Genomic DNA, 12,596 nt, shown 5'->3' with positions numbered 1-12,596 from the left:
GATTAATCACTGCATTTGTGGAAGATATCCCAAAGTCAGAGTGTTTTTGTCAGTCATTGCTGAGTTGTTGCTGACTGAGTTCTGCTTATATTTAACAAGTTCTGTTCTGTGCAAACATTTTTGTATTTGCTGGTATCTGTAATTTCTTTGTATATGTTACAGAAGAGTGCAGACTCCCTGGCTGTACATAGTTTAAAACACAGCAAAGGTTATTAGTGAGCAATGGTAAAATAATTTAAGGATGATTTATAAAATCCATGGCTGTGCTGTCGGTGGAAAGCACTAGCAGTGTATTTCAGAAGTATGGTTCTGTTACTTATCAGCATAAAAATTGAGAGGGTTGATGTAGAGTTTTTAACACAGTGAAAAAGGATAGTTCATTTCTGACCTAGCCAAATCTTAAACACAGCAAAATCCCAAACCTTTTAAAATGCTTGCCACTGAAGCTGTTTGCATTAGCTAATCTGTTAGAGTGAGATGATGATTTCTTAAATTTCAAGGCTGTTTTATTGTATTTCTTGCTTGGTAAGAAAACGTGAGCATTTTGCTGTTGGAGATGATCTCAGCTATTTTAAATGACCCTTGCAGTATGTGGTGAATTCTGAATTTTGACCCTAGACTTCATGTGTCATGTTTTGAGTGAGGTTGGCTGGGACATGCGGTTGTGCTATGGGACCTGATCATTTCCAGTCCTTAGGGACAGTGGAATTTCTTGAATATGCTAGCAAATGTTATGGTAACACACTTGTGGCAAGGTTTTAAGGTGATGAAAAGGAATTGTAGCTGCTTATTACTCGCAGAATAAAGTAAGTTGTTTTCATAATGATGTTGCAGCAGAAGAGCAGTGTTTACTCTTGGGGAAGTGGTGTTACCCTTGTGTGGACTTCTGTCTTTTCAACATCTTTTTCAGCAGGCATTCTGGCAGGAAGCTCCATACCTAGTGGGTGCTATACTGCATCAGAGGGGAGAGCTGCATTATGTCTGTCACAGGCCTAGTCGTACACAGCTCTCAGACCTTCAGGATTTTCTTTCATGGACCAGGATCTCTCATCTTGTCCTCACTTTTTCTTATTTTGCCTGAGATCAGGCGAGGAGGACTTGGAGTGAATATAACACCTACTTGGCACTCCCATTTTTTCCCCCTGCCCAAGGAAGGCCCAGACTTACTTCTCCCATAGTGTTGCACTTTTATTTCAATCTGCCAGAAGCTAGCATGGCTGCTGAAAGGGACACTATGCATGGATTTAAACTCCCATGATCCAGCCCCTCCCCAAAGCAGATTTTTAGCCTGTGGAAGTTGATCACTTGGTCTCCCTGATCAGTTGCACACTAGTGTAGGTCTGGATGTGGAGTTATGGATGGAGACCAGAAGACACAGAAGCAGCCAGAGGCAGGATGACTTAAATAAGCAGGCTGGACGCCTTGCAACTGTAAGGAAGAAGAGCAGTTGTCTTGCTTGTTTTTCCCAGCATCATTTCAGGGACCCAGGAGTTTTAAGCCATTCACTCTGGCACATTGCTAAATTTATGGTGCCTTTAAAACTCAGATGTACATGTAATTTATCAACTGGTATCTGGGACCTATAGAGCCTAAATGTGCTGTTTTAAAAAAGTGAATTATCTCATCCTGCAAGTGGAGTACTGCAGGAGAAAGAGGAAAAAAATTGTTACCTGGTGGTAAACCGGGTGTGAGGGCTGAGAATGTCAGACTCTACTTGTGTCAGTGCAATGAAACTTGAAAGACTGCATTGCTTCTTTATGCTGTTGCTGTGGTATCTGAAAATAGAGCTTCATATTTGTTGTCTGAAAGTCAGGTATCAAAGAATGTGTATGGAAGGTAAAAATACGATGTTTCTGTTATTTTCATTAATGCAAGCATAAGCAGACCTGAGGGAAATTACCAGTTTTTTAGTATGTTGCTGTTGTTAATTCTTTATTCTGTATCAGATTTTCAGTGGAAATAAGTTTAGAAGCCAAGACTGCGTTTGCTTTGAGAGGATTCCCTATGTGACTTTATCACATGACTAGGTGACAGGAAAAAAGGAATTGAAGTTCTGTATAAGTGTTAATATCCCTGTCTTCTGTTATACCGAAACCTGAGTGGTGAAACTTGCTGCTGAAAGAGCAGCTTCCCAAACAAACAGCACATGCATAGAGGCACTGGCTTCAGGAGCATTGGAAAGAGAATTGACATCACCTGATGGCAACTCTTCAGCTAACTGCCATAGAAATACAATTAATTGAGGAAAAAGCATTTTGAAGGAGGGCTTTAATGCACCACCTTCTGTTGTATTGCACTAAATGAGACACGGTCTTACAACCTTCAACGTGTATAATGCCAGATAGAGGGAATATTGCACGGATTTTACTGTTCAGGCATGATTCGTGTGAAATACAAAGCTGGATTTGTGTGGTTGACAGTAGAAGCAGCTCTGTAGAGGGACAGGTAAAGCACTTGCAAGTGGTGATGCTTCCATCACCCTGCTGCATCCAAAACTGAGAACTCAGAATTATTATCACAGACCTGTTCGGCATTTTGTTGTTGTAGTTCTTCATCCCAAATGTAACTGGGAATGTGGTACAGGTGGATTCGAGAGTGTATGAATTTCTTGTGGTCCATTCTGGTTGTCTTGCTACATTGAATGGGCATGTTTTTGTCATGCTGTGAAGTGTTGTCCTAACCAGTTCTAGTGACATTCTCATTATGATTTGTACAATTGAACATGAGAGGAAGATAGTTTCAAAGTGGCATGTGTAGTAAAGCAGGTGTGGTGCATTATAGTGAGATAAAGACACTCAGAACTAGAACAAATTTTATCTGTTCATAAGTCAGAGATGTTCTTGCATAACTTGTAATGCTTGAGGAAATCCCTTTTTATAGCTTTTTAGGATTTTTTTTGGACACAGTTTTGTTTTGGTTTTACAAGAAATGGATGCATTCCACCTGTGAATTTTAATTGGGATTTTTTTAATAGTAGATACCGCTGCAAGGTTCAATTTCTGATTTTTTATATAGCCAAAGACAGTTAAGTTTTGTTTTCATTACTTCTCCACTGTTTTGAATAACTTGGTTCAAATTCCCTACTTCAGCAACCTTGTGCAACTCCCTCAGGGAGGCTGTGCTAGGTCTTACAAAACCAGGGAGCTGACTCTGGCTCCTTGAACTGAAGTTGCTCGTTTCTTCCAATGCAGAAGCTTTTTCTCAGGACGGACAGGTAACCTCTTTCAAGGCTTCTCTTTAGGGTGCAGAATGTTTTGCTGTGCAGTTGAAGAAGTACTGGTTTGTAATTTTATGTGTTGAGGTGAAAGTTACTCCTCTTTTTCCTTGTGTTGCACTTAATGCCAAATAACTTTAGGGAATTAAAAAAAAAAAAAAAAACCAAAAAGGAAGGCAGTGGTTTGAACATGCTTTTAAAGCTAGTTTATGGCTGGTTTTGCATACTGTCCCTGAGCAGTGCATGCTGTTGATAGTGTGTAGGAATATGTACAGCCAAACCAGTTGAGTATTCTCAGTGGGCAAACTGGTCCAGAGATATTTTGATAGTGAAAACTGCGGCTGTGTGGAAAAGGGAGTTGTATTTGCCTCCTCTGAGAGTCAAGAAACTTCAGAATCTGGAACCTGTCAGTAACTGGCATATTTTGTTAAAAACTGGCTTGAAAGCCTGAAAAACAAGAGTCTGATACTTAACTGGGTTTTTCTGCCCTATCAAGATAGTAAAAGAGTCATTTCTAAAGAATGTGAATGATTCTTTGTCTTTTCCTTGTGGGTTTTTTTGGGGGGGATGTTTTTTGGGTGGGTTTTTTTGGGGGGAGGGGGCTGTGTATTTCTTAAGGCAAGAGAGAAAAATACCAAGACAGCATTGAAAAACACTTAAGTATGAAACACTGAAATGTAGACGTTTTGTAATCTGTGTTCAGATAACTCTTAAAACATAGTCAGACTATCACTTGTCAACACTGCTAATGCAGTTTATGTAAGCAATCCAGAAAAGTAAAACCAGGAAGTATCGTAGTATTACATAGTTGAAAAGGAACAAAAGTTCTCTGAAAGTGACAAAATTTGTTTATTTGATCTAAGCTTTTAAGAAAACAGGTGGTATAATACAGCATGTTGATCTTAGTTTTAGCTTTCCTGGGTTGGCATGTTGTCAGAATGAATTTGGAAAGAAGTAACTTTTCTTATTAATATTAGAAGATGTTTCCCCATAATTGGCAACCGATAGTCTTTTGGGTAAGAAATGTGTTTTTGTGGGTCTTTGGGGTTTTTTAGCCCTTGATTTTCCTTTAGGGACCTTAAAAAACATAAAGATAAAGAATAATAATGAAAAATTGCAGGCAGAATTTAGACTGTTGTTTTCTTATTGCTTTCCTTTGAATAGCAAGAGTAAGATTTAGAGGCTTGTCTGCTGTTTCTTCTTGTTAAGGTTTTTTAACCAGCAAATAATTTCCAGGATTGCTCCTTTTCTGATAGAAGGAGAAGGAGACATGGATTATGTGGGGTTTTATGACAAGAGTAGTCGTAATTGTCTCCTTTATACTGAACTTTTTGAGGTAGAAAAATTGTTGATTGTGGAGGTGGTCATAGTGATCTCTCCTCTCCAAAGACTTGTGTATTGACCAGAATATTGTTGTGTTCCTTCTGAATTTTTTCTTTCCTAAGTGAAGGCTGTGTGAATACATAAAGATTTTACATACCCCTGAAGTGGTGCCTTAAAAAGATTAATCTCAAGCAAAAGTCCAGTACTTGTTACTTGCTTTATGCATTTCTGCATCCTTGTTTCTTCTCTCATGTGCTATGACCTCTCATTGTGTTGTGGCTGTTGCTCTCACACAGTTGTGTTGGTGTATTCTGCCTTTACTGGAATTTGGTTCAGAACCACTACCATGTTTTTTATTAAAATACTGTTGGGTTTATCTTTGTATGGCATTGTGACTGGAAGAAAACTGAAATTGTGAAACCCACTCAGATCCTTTCCTAGATACTATCATGAAAGCTCCCATTCAGTTTTATGGAGGTTAAGTTGCTTAACAACAGATTCTCTCAATATCCTTAAAAATGGAGAAATTCTTATCATGGCAGTAGCTGGCCCAACCTTGATATTTTTATTTTCTCATTGGGATACAGAAGGCGTTTGCAGTTCTCTGCTACCAGTTTAGTCTCTATATTTTCTTGGCTTTTTTGAAGATGCTTACGATATCTGAGGATTGAGTGCTGAGGTGACAGAAATTAAAGCTGAGGGTCCCAGCAGAGTTTGGGTGAGATAGAGATGTCTTTTTGAGATCTAGCAGGGCTTTTTTCACTTCATTGTTTCAGAACAAGGTTTAGCATGGGCCTCTGCTTCAGGTTAAAGCTCACGTACTTCTTTTTCCTATGTTTAGTAAAAGTAGACCAGTGTTGGCAATTAAATGGGTCTGTGAAATTAAGATTTATGAAAAGTAAACTTTGCAGGCAGGAAAGGGGAAAAAAAAATTGAGATTTGCTCTCTGAATATTGTAGCATATTTGTTACTTGATTTTTAACCCCCAGTGTCTTGCACAGGTGGTGCGGGTATAATCAAGAGCCCTATCCAGAGTGGAGTGGGGGCAGTGTCAGCAGCAGTTATTTTAGTGTTTCAGATGAATTATTTAAATATAGTGATGCTAACATGCACTGTTCTTGAAGTTTGTAGTCTGGCCTACCTATGTAATTCAAAACTGTAAAACTGCACATAGCATTAACAGGAAAGTTCTTAGTCATAGACACTGTCTATGGGCAGCTGTCTGTGCAGTCTTACTCATAGCTGTATGTTGGCTTTATTGTGGCTTCCACATAAGCTTTTAAAATAGTTTTTCTAAGAAAGCCAGTATGTATAGGTTGTGGCTGACTTGAAATAGAGGTAGCAAATGTAGCTCTAGTTGCGATTATCAAGGTATTAATCTTGAAATGGTTTTTCAGTAAGGTCAGTGTATAGTGCTGTAGCACTTGAAATGTTCCCAAACTTAAAATTTACCCCTGTGGGCTCCCAAAGAGACTTCCAAGTAAAGAAAATTTGTTTATAAGCTAGTTTTCTTGAGTTTTCTTTTTTCTTTCTTTTTTTTTTTTTCTTCTCTTCATTTTGAATCACAAGGACCTGGCTACAGGAGGCATGTGCTTGAATAGAAAATGAAAGAAATGTTCCTGATCTGGGTGGTAATTGATGTGCTGGAGGAAAAGTAGTACATGGTAGTTGTTCTTTGGATTTTTTTTTTTTTAATGCAAATAGGATGCAACAGCCAGAAGTACCCTGTAATACATTAATGTGGTTTGGAATTTGACAGATTAGAAGCCCTTCAAATAAATAAAGTGTATGCAAACACATATATGAAGGATTGTGGATCTTTTATGAAAAATTTTGTTAAGATGACTATCCCTTTATTCTACATAATGTATTCGAGGCTGTCTTTCATTTGTAATCCAGTAGGTCTTTTCTTTAATCTTTGAAGACTTAGTCACACTTGTCAAAATAATGAGCTATTTGTGGTGTAATTTTTCTCCCCAAGCTTAAGTAATCATTGCCAGAAGAAACAGTTTAGAGGGTTTTTTTTCCCATAAGTTTAGACTTAAGTACTCTTAAAACCTGACAGGGCGTTAGTTTTGTTAAGAATCTTCTGCAGTACCTGCTGTAAAGGAACACCTGTGAGGCTTGGGTTGAACAAGAGCACCTGAAGGATGTCTGCCAACCTGCAGTGCTCATGTAGATGTTTAATTTCATGCTCAAGTCCTAGTTGGATTAAGGAGCTTAATTATGTCATAGCTTCTGGCAAGCTGGGAGTATTTCTTGTGTGTAGCATGGCTACAGGTGGTGTCTTGGCAGGCAGGCAGCGGTGGCAGTGTGACCAAAGGAGAATGAGCCCCTACTTGCAAATCACCCTTCACCTTAGCCTAGCCATCCTCACACTCAGCCCCATGCCTGTGGGCTTCTCTGCCAGAAACACTAATGGTTACTGGCCCCTTCCCAAGGACCACACTGAGGAGGGATGGACTGCTTTTAGGAGCAGAGTTTCTGAGCTAAGGTGCCACAGCTTGGAAATCCTAACAGCTCATCTGCCTCTTTCCATCTCCGTGGAGATCAGAGGCTGGCTGAGAGGTGGCCTGAACTCCAGCTGTCCACCACCTGTCTTTCAGTCCCCAGTAACCTCAGATCATAATTCAGAAACCTGGAGCTATTTGCTGAGACTTGAAAACCTCCATGTCAGGCTGTTTGAAGTAAGCCAGGAAAGTATACAGGTCAGCTGATTCGTTGCTAGGCTTTTCAGAGGAGTTTCACACTTACTGTAGCTATTTTCATTTAGATGCAAGTGCTTTGTTATAGTGAAAGTGCTTGTACAATCTATAGGCTGCTGGAAGCTCTTTCTCAGGAGAGGCAAAAGAGAATTTTCTTTTTCCCTTAAGGTACCTGAAGCCAAAATAGATGATTATGCTCTGGGAGCATAAGCTGTAGGCAGGTGTACTTGCATCTGAAAACTCCAGTAGCGATAGTGGCTATGTTGATTGATAGCCTCTTGTGGCAAGCAGGAATTTTTGGTAAATATTACCTATTCATTTCAATACTGAGTAGCTAAAGCCATGGAGGTGATTTGGTGTAGGTTGGTTTATGGAGAGCTTCATAACTGGTCAGATGATTTACAGCTTGCCTGCCCTAGTTTGCTTTCAGCAGAATGAAAGGTGGATGGCGTTTTTTTACATCAAAAGTAAGTCAGTTACATTCTGCTACTGTTTGTGAAAAGTAGCTGTTTGGTAATAAGACGGATGGGTATAACGGATTTTCATGGTGTATCTTGTTCAGAAATGATTGTGGGGAGAATCAGACTACCTTGCCCTCTTTATAAAGCCCAAAAGATACTGAAAATACTGTTTTGTAAGCAAAAGTGTGCTTGATGTAGCTGTTTGATGCCTTTTACTGTACTGGTAGCCACAAAACATGCACTGTTGAAGATCTCTGGAAAAGACCTTGTATAGGCTCACCCTTAGAGACAGTACTGAGCTGCTTCTTGTAATTTTCTCTAGCCTGTTTCTTTTGAGGCTTCTGTCTTCTGAGTCATTTTAATCTTCTGAGACAAGAATGAAGCCTTCAGAAGTGCAGTGGAGATTTTTTTTGTCAGGTGTACCACCTTACCACTTGCACCCTTGGGAGCCCCTTTACTATTGACTGTAGTGAAATCTACTTCAGACCAGCAGTGACTTGCATTTGAAAAATACTACGCCTTCACATGGCTCAGCCTTCTAAAAGTGCTTTGATGAACATTAGGAAATACATATGCTAAATACAATGTGATGTAACAGTGTTATGAGTCTACATATTGGAAGCATATTATGTAGAAGAGTCTTGGGATAAATGCTTTGTTGTGTCCAGTTGTGATTGCTTCAGAGTGGCCCACTCTTGAAAACCTGCAATTACAGCAAAATAAATACAGGCATGCTGGGTTTCATTGTCAATATCCAGAGCCTCTTTCCTAAGCTGGTACCTAATGCCGTTCTTTAATAATGGAGGAAAGTGTTGGAGCTGCTTTATATGAATTTAGTAAAGGTAATTATTTGTGAGGCTGGCTGGTATCTAACCTCTCTCTAGTACATCCTGTACCAGCCTGTGAGGGGTCCCAGACTCTTACCAGTATCAGTAATTGCTACTGCAGTGCAAGTACTGAATAATTTTGTGCTGGGTGGATATCAGCCAGCTTGGGATAGGAGAAACAAATTGAGTTTTAAAAGGGCTGATGTGTCTGCTTTTTATCAGGTCTGCTTAATATTTTTTTTGTGTTAAGTGCAACGTCAGGATCTTGGCTCATTGGATGCCAGTGTAGCAGTTCTGTTTTTTGTCAGGAATGCTCTGCTCTGGAAATCTGGAAAATAAAAGCCAAACTTTTGGGGGAGGATTTATTATAATTCCCATATCAGAACTTGCTCTTCAGGATTATGTGGTACTGATGTCAAAGCCTGTTTCTTACCCCTTTTCAGAAAGGACGTTTTTCTGACGGCTTCTCAGCTCTGGAGTGTGCAGGAGGGTCTGAAGGGTGGCAGGTATGTACATTGAAACCAGAGGTACATCCCCACAGCAAGGGGGGGGCTGTGTTGGATTCGTGGTGACTCTGTTGTAGGTGTCCTTTTTAGCAAAACAGATAAATGTACTTCAAGAATACTGGGGACTTAGTGCGTACTGAAAATGTAAATCGGGATTGGATTATAAGTTTGATTCTTTTGCTTCAAGACCAAAATACTCAGGAAACTTAGCAGGAAAGGACTTCTTCCACTCAGGAACATACTCTGTAGTTACAGTTACCTGTTCTTTAGTTACCACTAAAAGGTCATTTTCAGGGTTGCACGCAACTTCCTGTGTTGTGTTTTGTATGTATGAAGGGGTAGTGGGCTTGCCTTTGGAGATGTTTGACTCTGAAAGTGTTGCTGGATACCTAGCATAGTTTTTTTTAAAGCACACATACCTGTTAATTTAGACGTGCAGGTACTTTAACGTGTGCCATTAGGCATCTTCAGATGACTTCAAATGACTGATTCAGTCCTGTGAGCCCAAGAAAAAATGAGAAAGAAACTGAGCAATATTTTTGATAGTGACAGTATGTTTAACTAATAGGAGAAGATGAAGTTCATGAACTTTCTTTCTTTCTTGGTTTTAACTGGAGTACTTTCACTGTCACAACCCAGGTTTATATTTGGGAGTACCCAGTCAGGCAGAAAAGGGTCTTGGAACATGCCCAGGGCAGGTCTTGAATTCTGTATTTGGGATAATTCAGCATCCAAATTAGCTCTTTCTTGCTGCTCTTTGAAATTGAATCCTATTCCTAGAGATCTACCCTCAATAATCTTAAAAATAAGAATTTTAATCTGTCTTGTCTTTTTTTTCACTTTCTTTTTTTGTGTAATCTTTGCCCACAGAAAAAGAATATAGTAAGTAGTAAAAGAACAGGAATGTGAGTTTAAAAAAAGTAATGGATCTCTAGCAGTATCCGTCTGAAGATAAATTCTCTAAGCACAAGCATAAGTTTCCTGAGGACTGCTTGATGGCATGTTTATCATGTAGAAACAGAAAATACTGATTTCTGGCCTAAAACTGGGAATTTGTTTCCTCAGCTTTTATATTTTAGCACTAGTGCACATCCTCCAGCAGGCTTTGTGGTAGAGATAAAGACCACACCAAATTGTCTTTGGAATCTTCATCTAATCTGTAATCTTCTAGCAACTACAAAGTGTTTTGGTTAGAGTTCAAAATGCAAATAATCCCATGCTCTACATGTATGTTAATCATAAAGGGCTACTGGTCTGCTAGTTTGAGGCTGTACCTTACCTCAGGAGAAGATGAATCTGTATGTATTTTATAATAAAAAGATTGTAAATAATGATGTTTTTCATGAGACGGTATAAAAATGGCACTATGGTTGAGGTTTTTAAAAGGGTGAGAACTAAAGCACCCTCTCTTTACTGGTCTGAAATTCACAAATTGTGTAAATAAAACTCAGCTGTCAAAGTTAATTTGTACACTTCTCACTGTGTAATTTTGATTACTTGAAATACAAATATCGCTAACTTTTCGTTTCAGTTTTGGCAACAAAATTGAAAAAATAACCCCAGGATTAAGCAAAATCTCATTGATGGATTTCTCTGGTTTGTTTTTCAAGTATGGAGCCTTAGAATCTGTTCTAATATAGGCATCAATAAATATTAAAGCAGGCTTGTGTTCTGTTAAAGCTTCAAAAGAAAGTTATTTAGGGAGAACTTGGAATTTATGTTGTCTGACAGTTGAATACTTTAACTCGCCCTTTTCTGCTGGTGGAAACAATTCACTCATAAATTCGCCTGTCTCCACATATTGAGCCTCATATCCCTCATCATAGTAACTTACAAGTTACTCCTTGCAAGTTTTGCAAATGTTTTTGGGTTTTTTGTTGTTTGTCTTCTTTTTTTTTTTTTTTTTCATGATCTAAAAATAGTGGGGTAGACTGCCTGGCAAACCTGCCATGGTTGTTTCACTTCTGACAGTGGGAAGGAAAGGTGTCTTGCAATTAGTTGTTCTTTACTGTGAGATCCTTGTTTTGCTGTCCCTGGACAATGAGTGATGTGACGGTGATTTTATGGAGAGGTAGGGGAAATATGTATCTTAAAGGACCTTCCTTTAAGGAAGATGGTCTTTTGTTTGGCAGCCTCACTGGGGGGCTGGCATCAGCTGTGGTCGTGGAGCTGTGCATTGCTCGTGCTGGGGAAGAAAAGTGGGTGATAGCATGGATGGGAGAATAAGTACAGAGTAGATGAGGGATTGCTAGGGGAGATAAACCCTGTGGAGGAGAATAAAGTGCAATACAAAAAGGGAGGAAAATTATGGAGGCACTTAGTATGGCTGGGGAATCATGAAGAGAATGATGGGATTGGGCCAGAATGGCCAGTGTGTCTATGGCTTTCTTCAAGGGAGAGGCTGTATCTTCTGTGGTGGTAGTGATCTTTCTTGGAAGTCACAAGAGTCCCAGCTATGATGCTGACTGTTTATGGTGTGTTAATAAATTCTCCTGGTTTTAACCTTCATATACAAAATAAAACTAGATCCACTTAGCAGTTTATGTAATACTGAGCCAAACTGAGAAGTTGCACAGTGCAACCAAGTGTTTATCAGAAGAAAAAATATTTCAAAACGAGTGTTGCAAAATTACCCATTTCCTAGCTTTGAAATTCCAGAATCTGGCTAACTTGTGTGGTGTTTGCTCATACGAGATACGCACTTGGATCCAGCTGTACCATGCTGACTGGGGAAGGAGACGCTTGCCTCTGGGTTGCATTACTTATAAAAAAAGCCTGGGTACTGGCAGGGTTTGTGGAATTGGCCTCTCTGAAAGATGAAATTTTGTGTTCACAAGTACTTCTTTGTGTGTACTTTGCCTCTGTGTCCTGAAGGATGAGAAGGATGACAGTCTCCTTCCCATGATTGGTTTTCCAGCTTCTACTGCATGACTAGGATTTTGCATTTTTCCAGAACATGTACTAAAGAACTGCTTCTTTGATGCCCAGTGACACAGATGATGTGAGAGACAGACGATTTCTGATCTTCATAACAATCAGTATATGCCATTGCAACTCCCTGGTTAAAACTTGTGCTTGTATTCCTTACTAACAGTTATGCAGCCTGAAATTTTTCTAACAGGTATAAATTTCCGTGCTTCAAGAGAGCAGGAGGTTGTTTCTACCTATTTCTCTTTCCATGCATTACAATTTTACATGTCAAGGGGAATATTCACAGCTTTGAGCTTCCAGCTGTGTTCTGCCAAACTGTCAGGAGCTGCATTGATTGCTTCTGCAGTTGCCCTGGTTTTAGTCACCGTAAGTACAAGCATCACAGAAAACTCATTTTGCTCCATTTCATCATTACACATTATATCACTGATGCAAAATTAATATCAGAGTCCCTAAGTTAAGGATTTATTGATTATTTACCTCAGAAAATTTTTAACAGTTTAACGGGAAAGTATTCCTGTGGTCATTTTAATCAGAATTTATTTGTGTAGCCAAATATTTCAGGTTTCTTTCTTCTTTACTTCTTCAGTGTCCTTATTTCCAAGCAAATTGTGGCTTATTTTTTGGGA

General features: G+C 39.2%; 1 protein-coding gene across 4 annotated transcripts in view; it reads left to right on the top strand.

Moving 5' to 3' along the window:
* The window catches only part of SEMA4D (semaphorin 4D), a 98,995-nt gene that overhangs the window by 46,133 nt on the left and 40,266 nt on the right, over positions 1–12,596 (top strand). The window contains exon 2 of one of the 4 annotated variants that reach the window (XM_084225068.1): positions 8,974–9,036. The exons of the other annotated variants lie outside the window; for them this stretch is intronic. The gene's annotated coding sequence lies outside the window, so the exon portion shown is untranslated. The remainder of the gene's footprint in view (positions 1–8,973; positions 9,037–12,596) is intronic. 4 annotated transcript variants of the gene reach the window in all.

The sequence above is a fragment of the Fringilla coelebs genome (assembly GCF_963513975.1).
Source record: "Fringilla coelebs genome assembly, chromosome: Z".
Taxonomy (NCBI): domain Eukaryota; kingdom Metazoa; phylum Chordata; class Aves; order Passeriformes; family Fringillidae; genus Fringilla; species Fringilla coelebs.
This window is presented reverse-complemented; position numbering and strand designations above follow the sequence as displayed.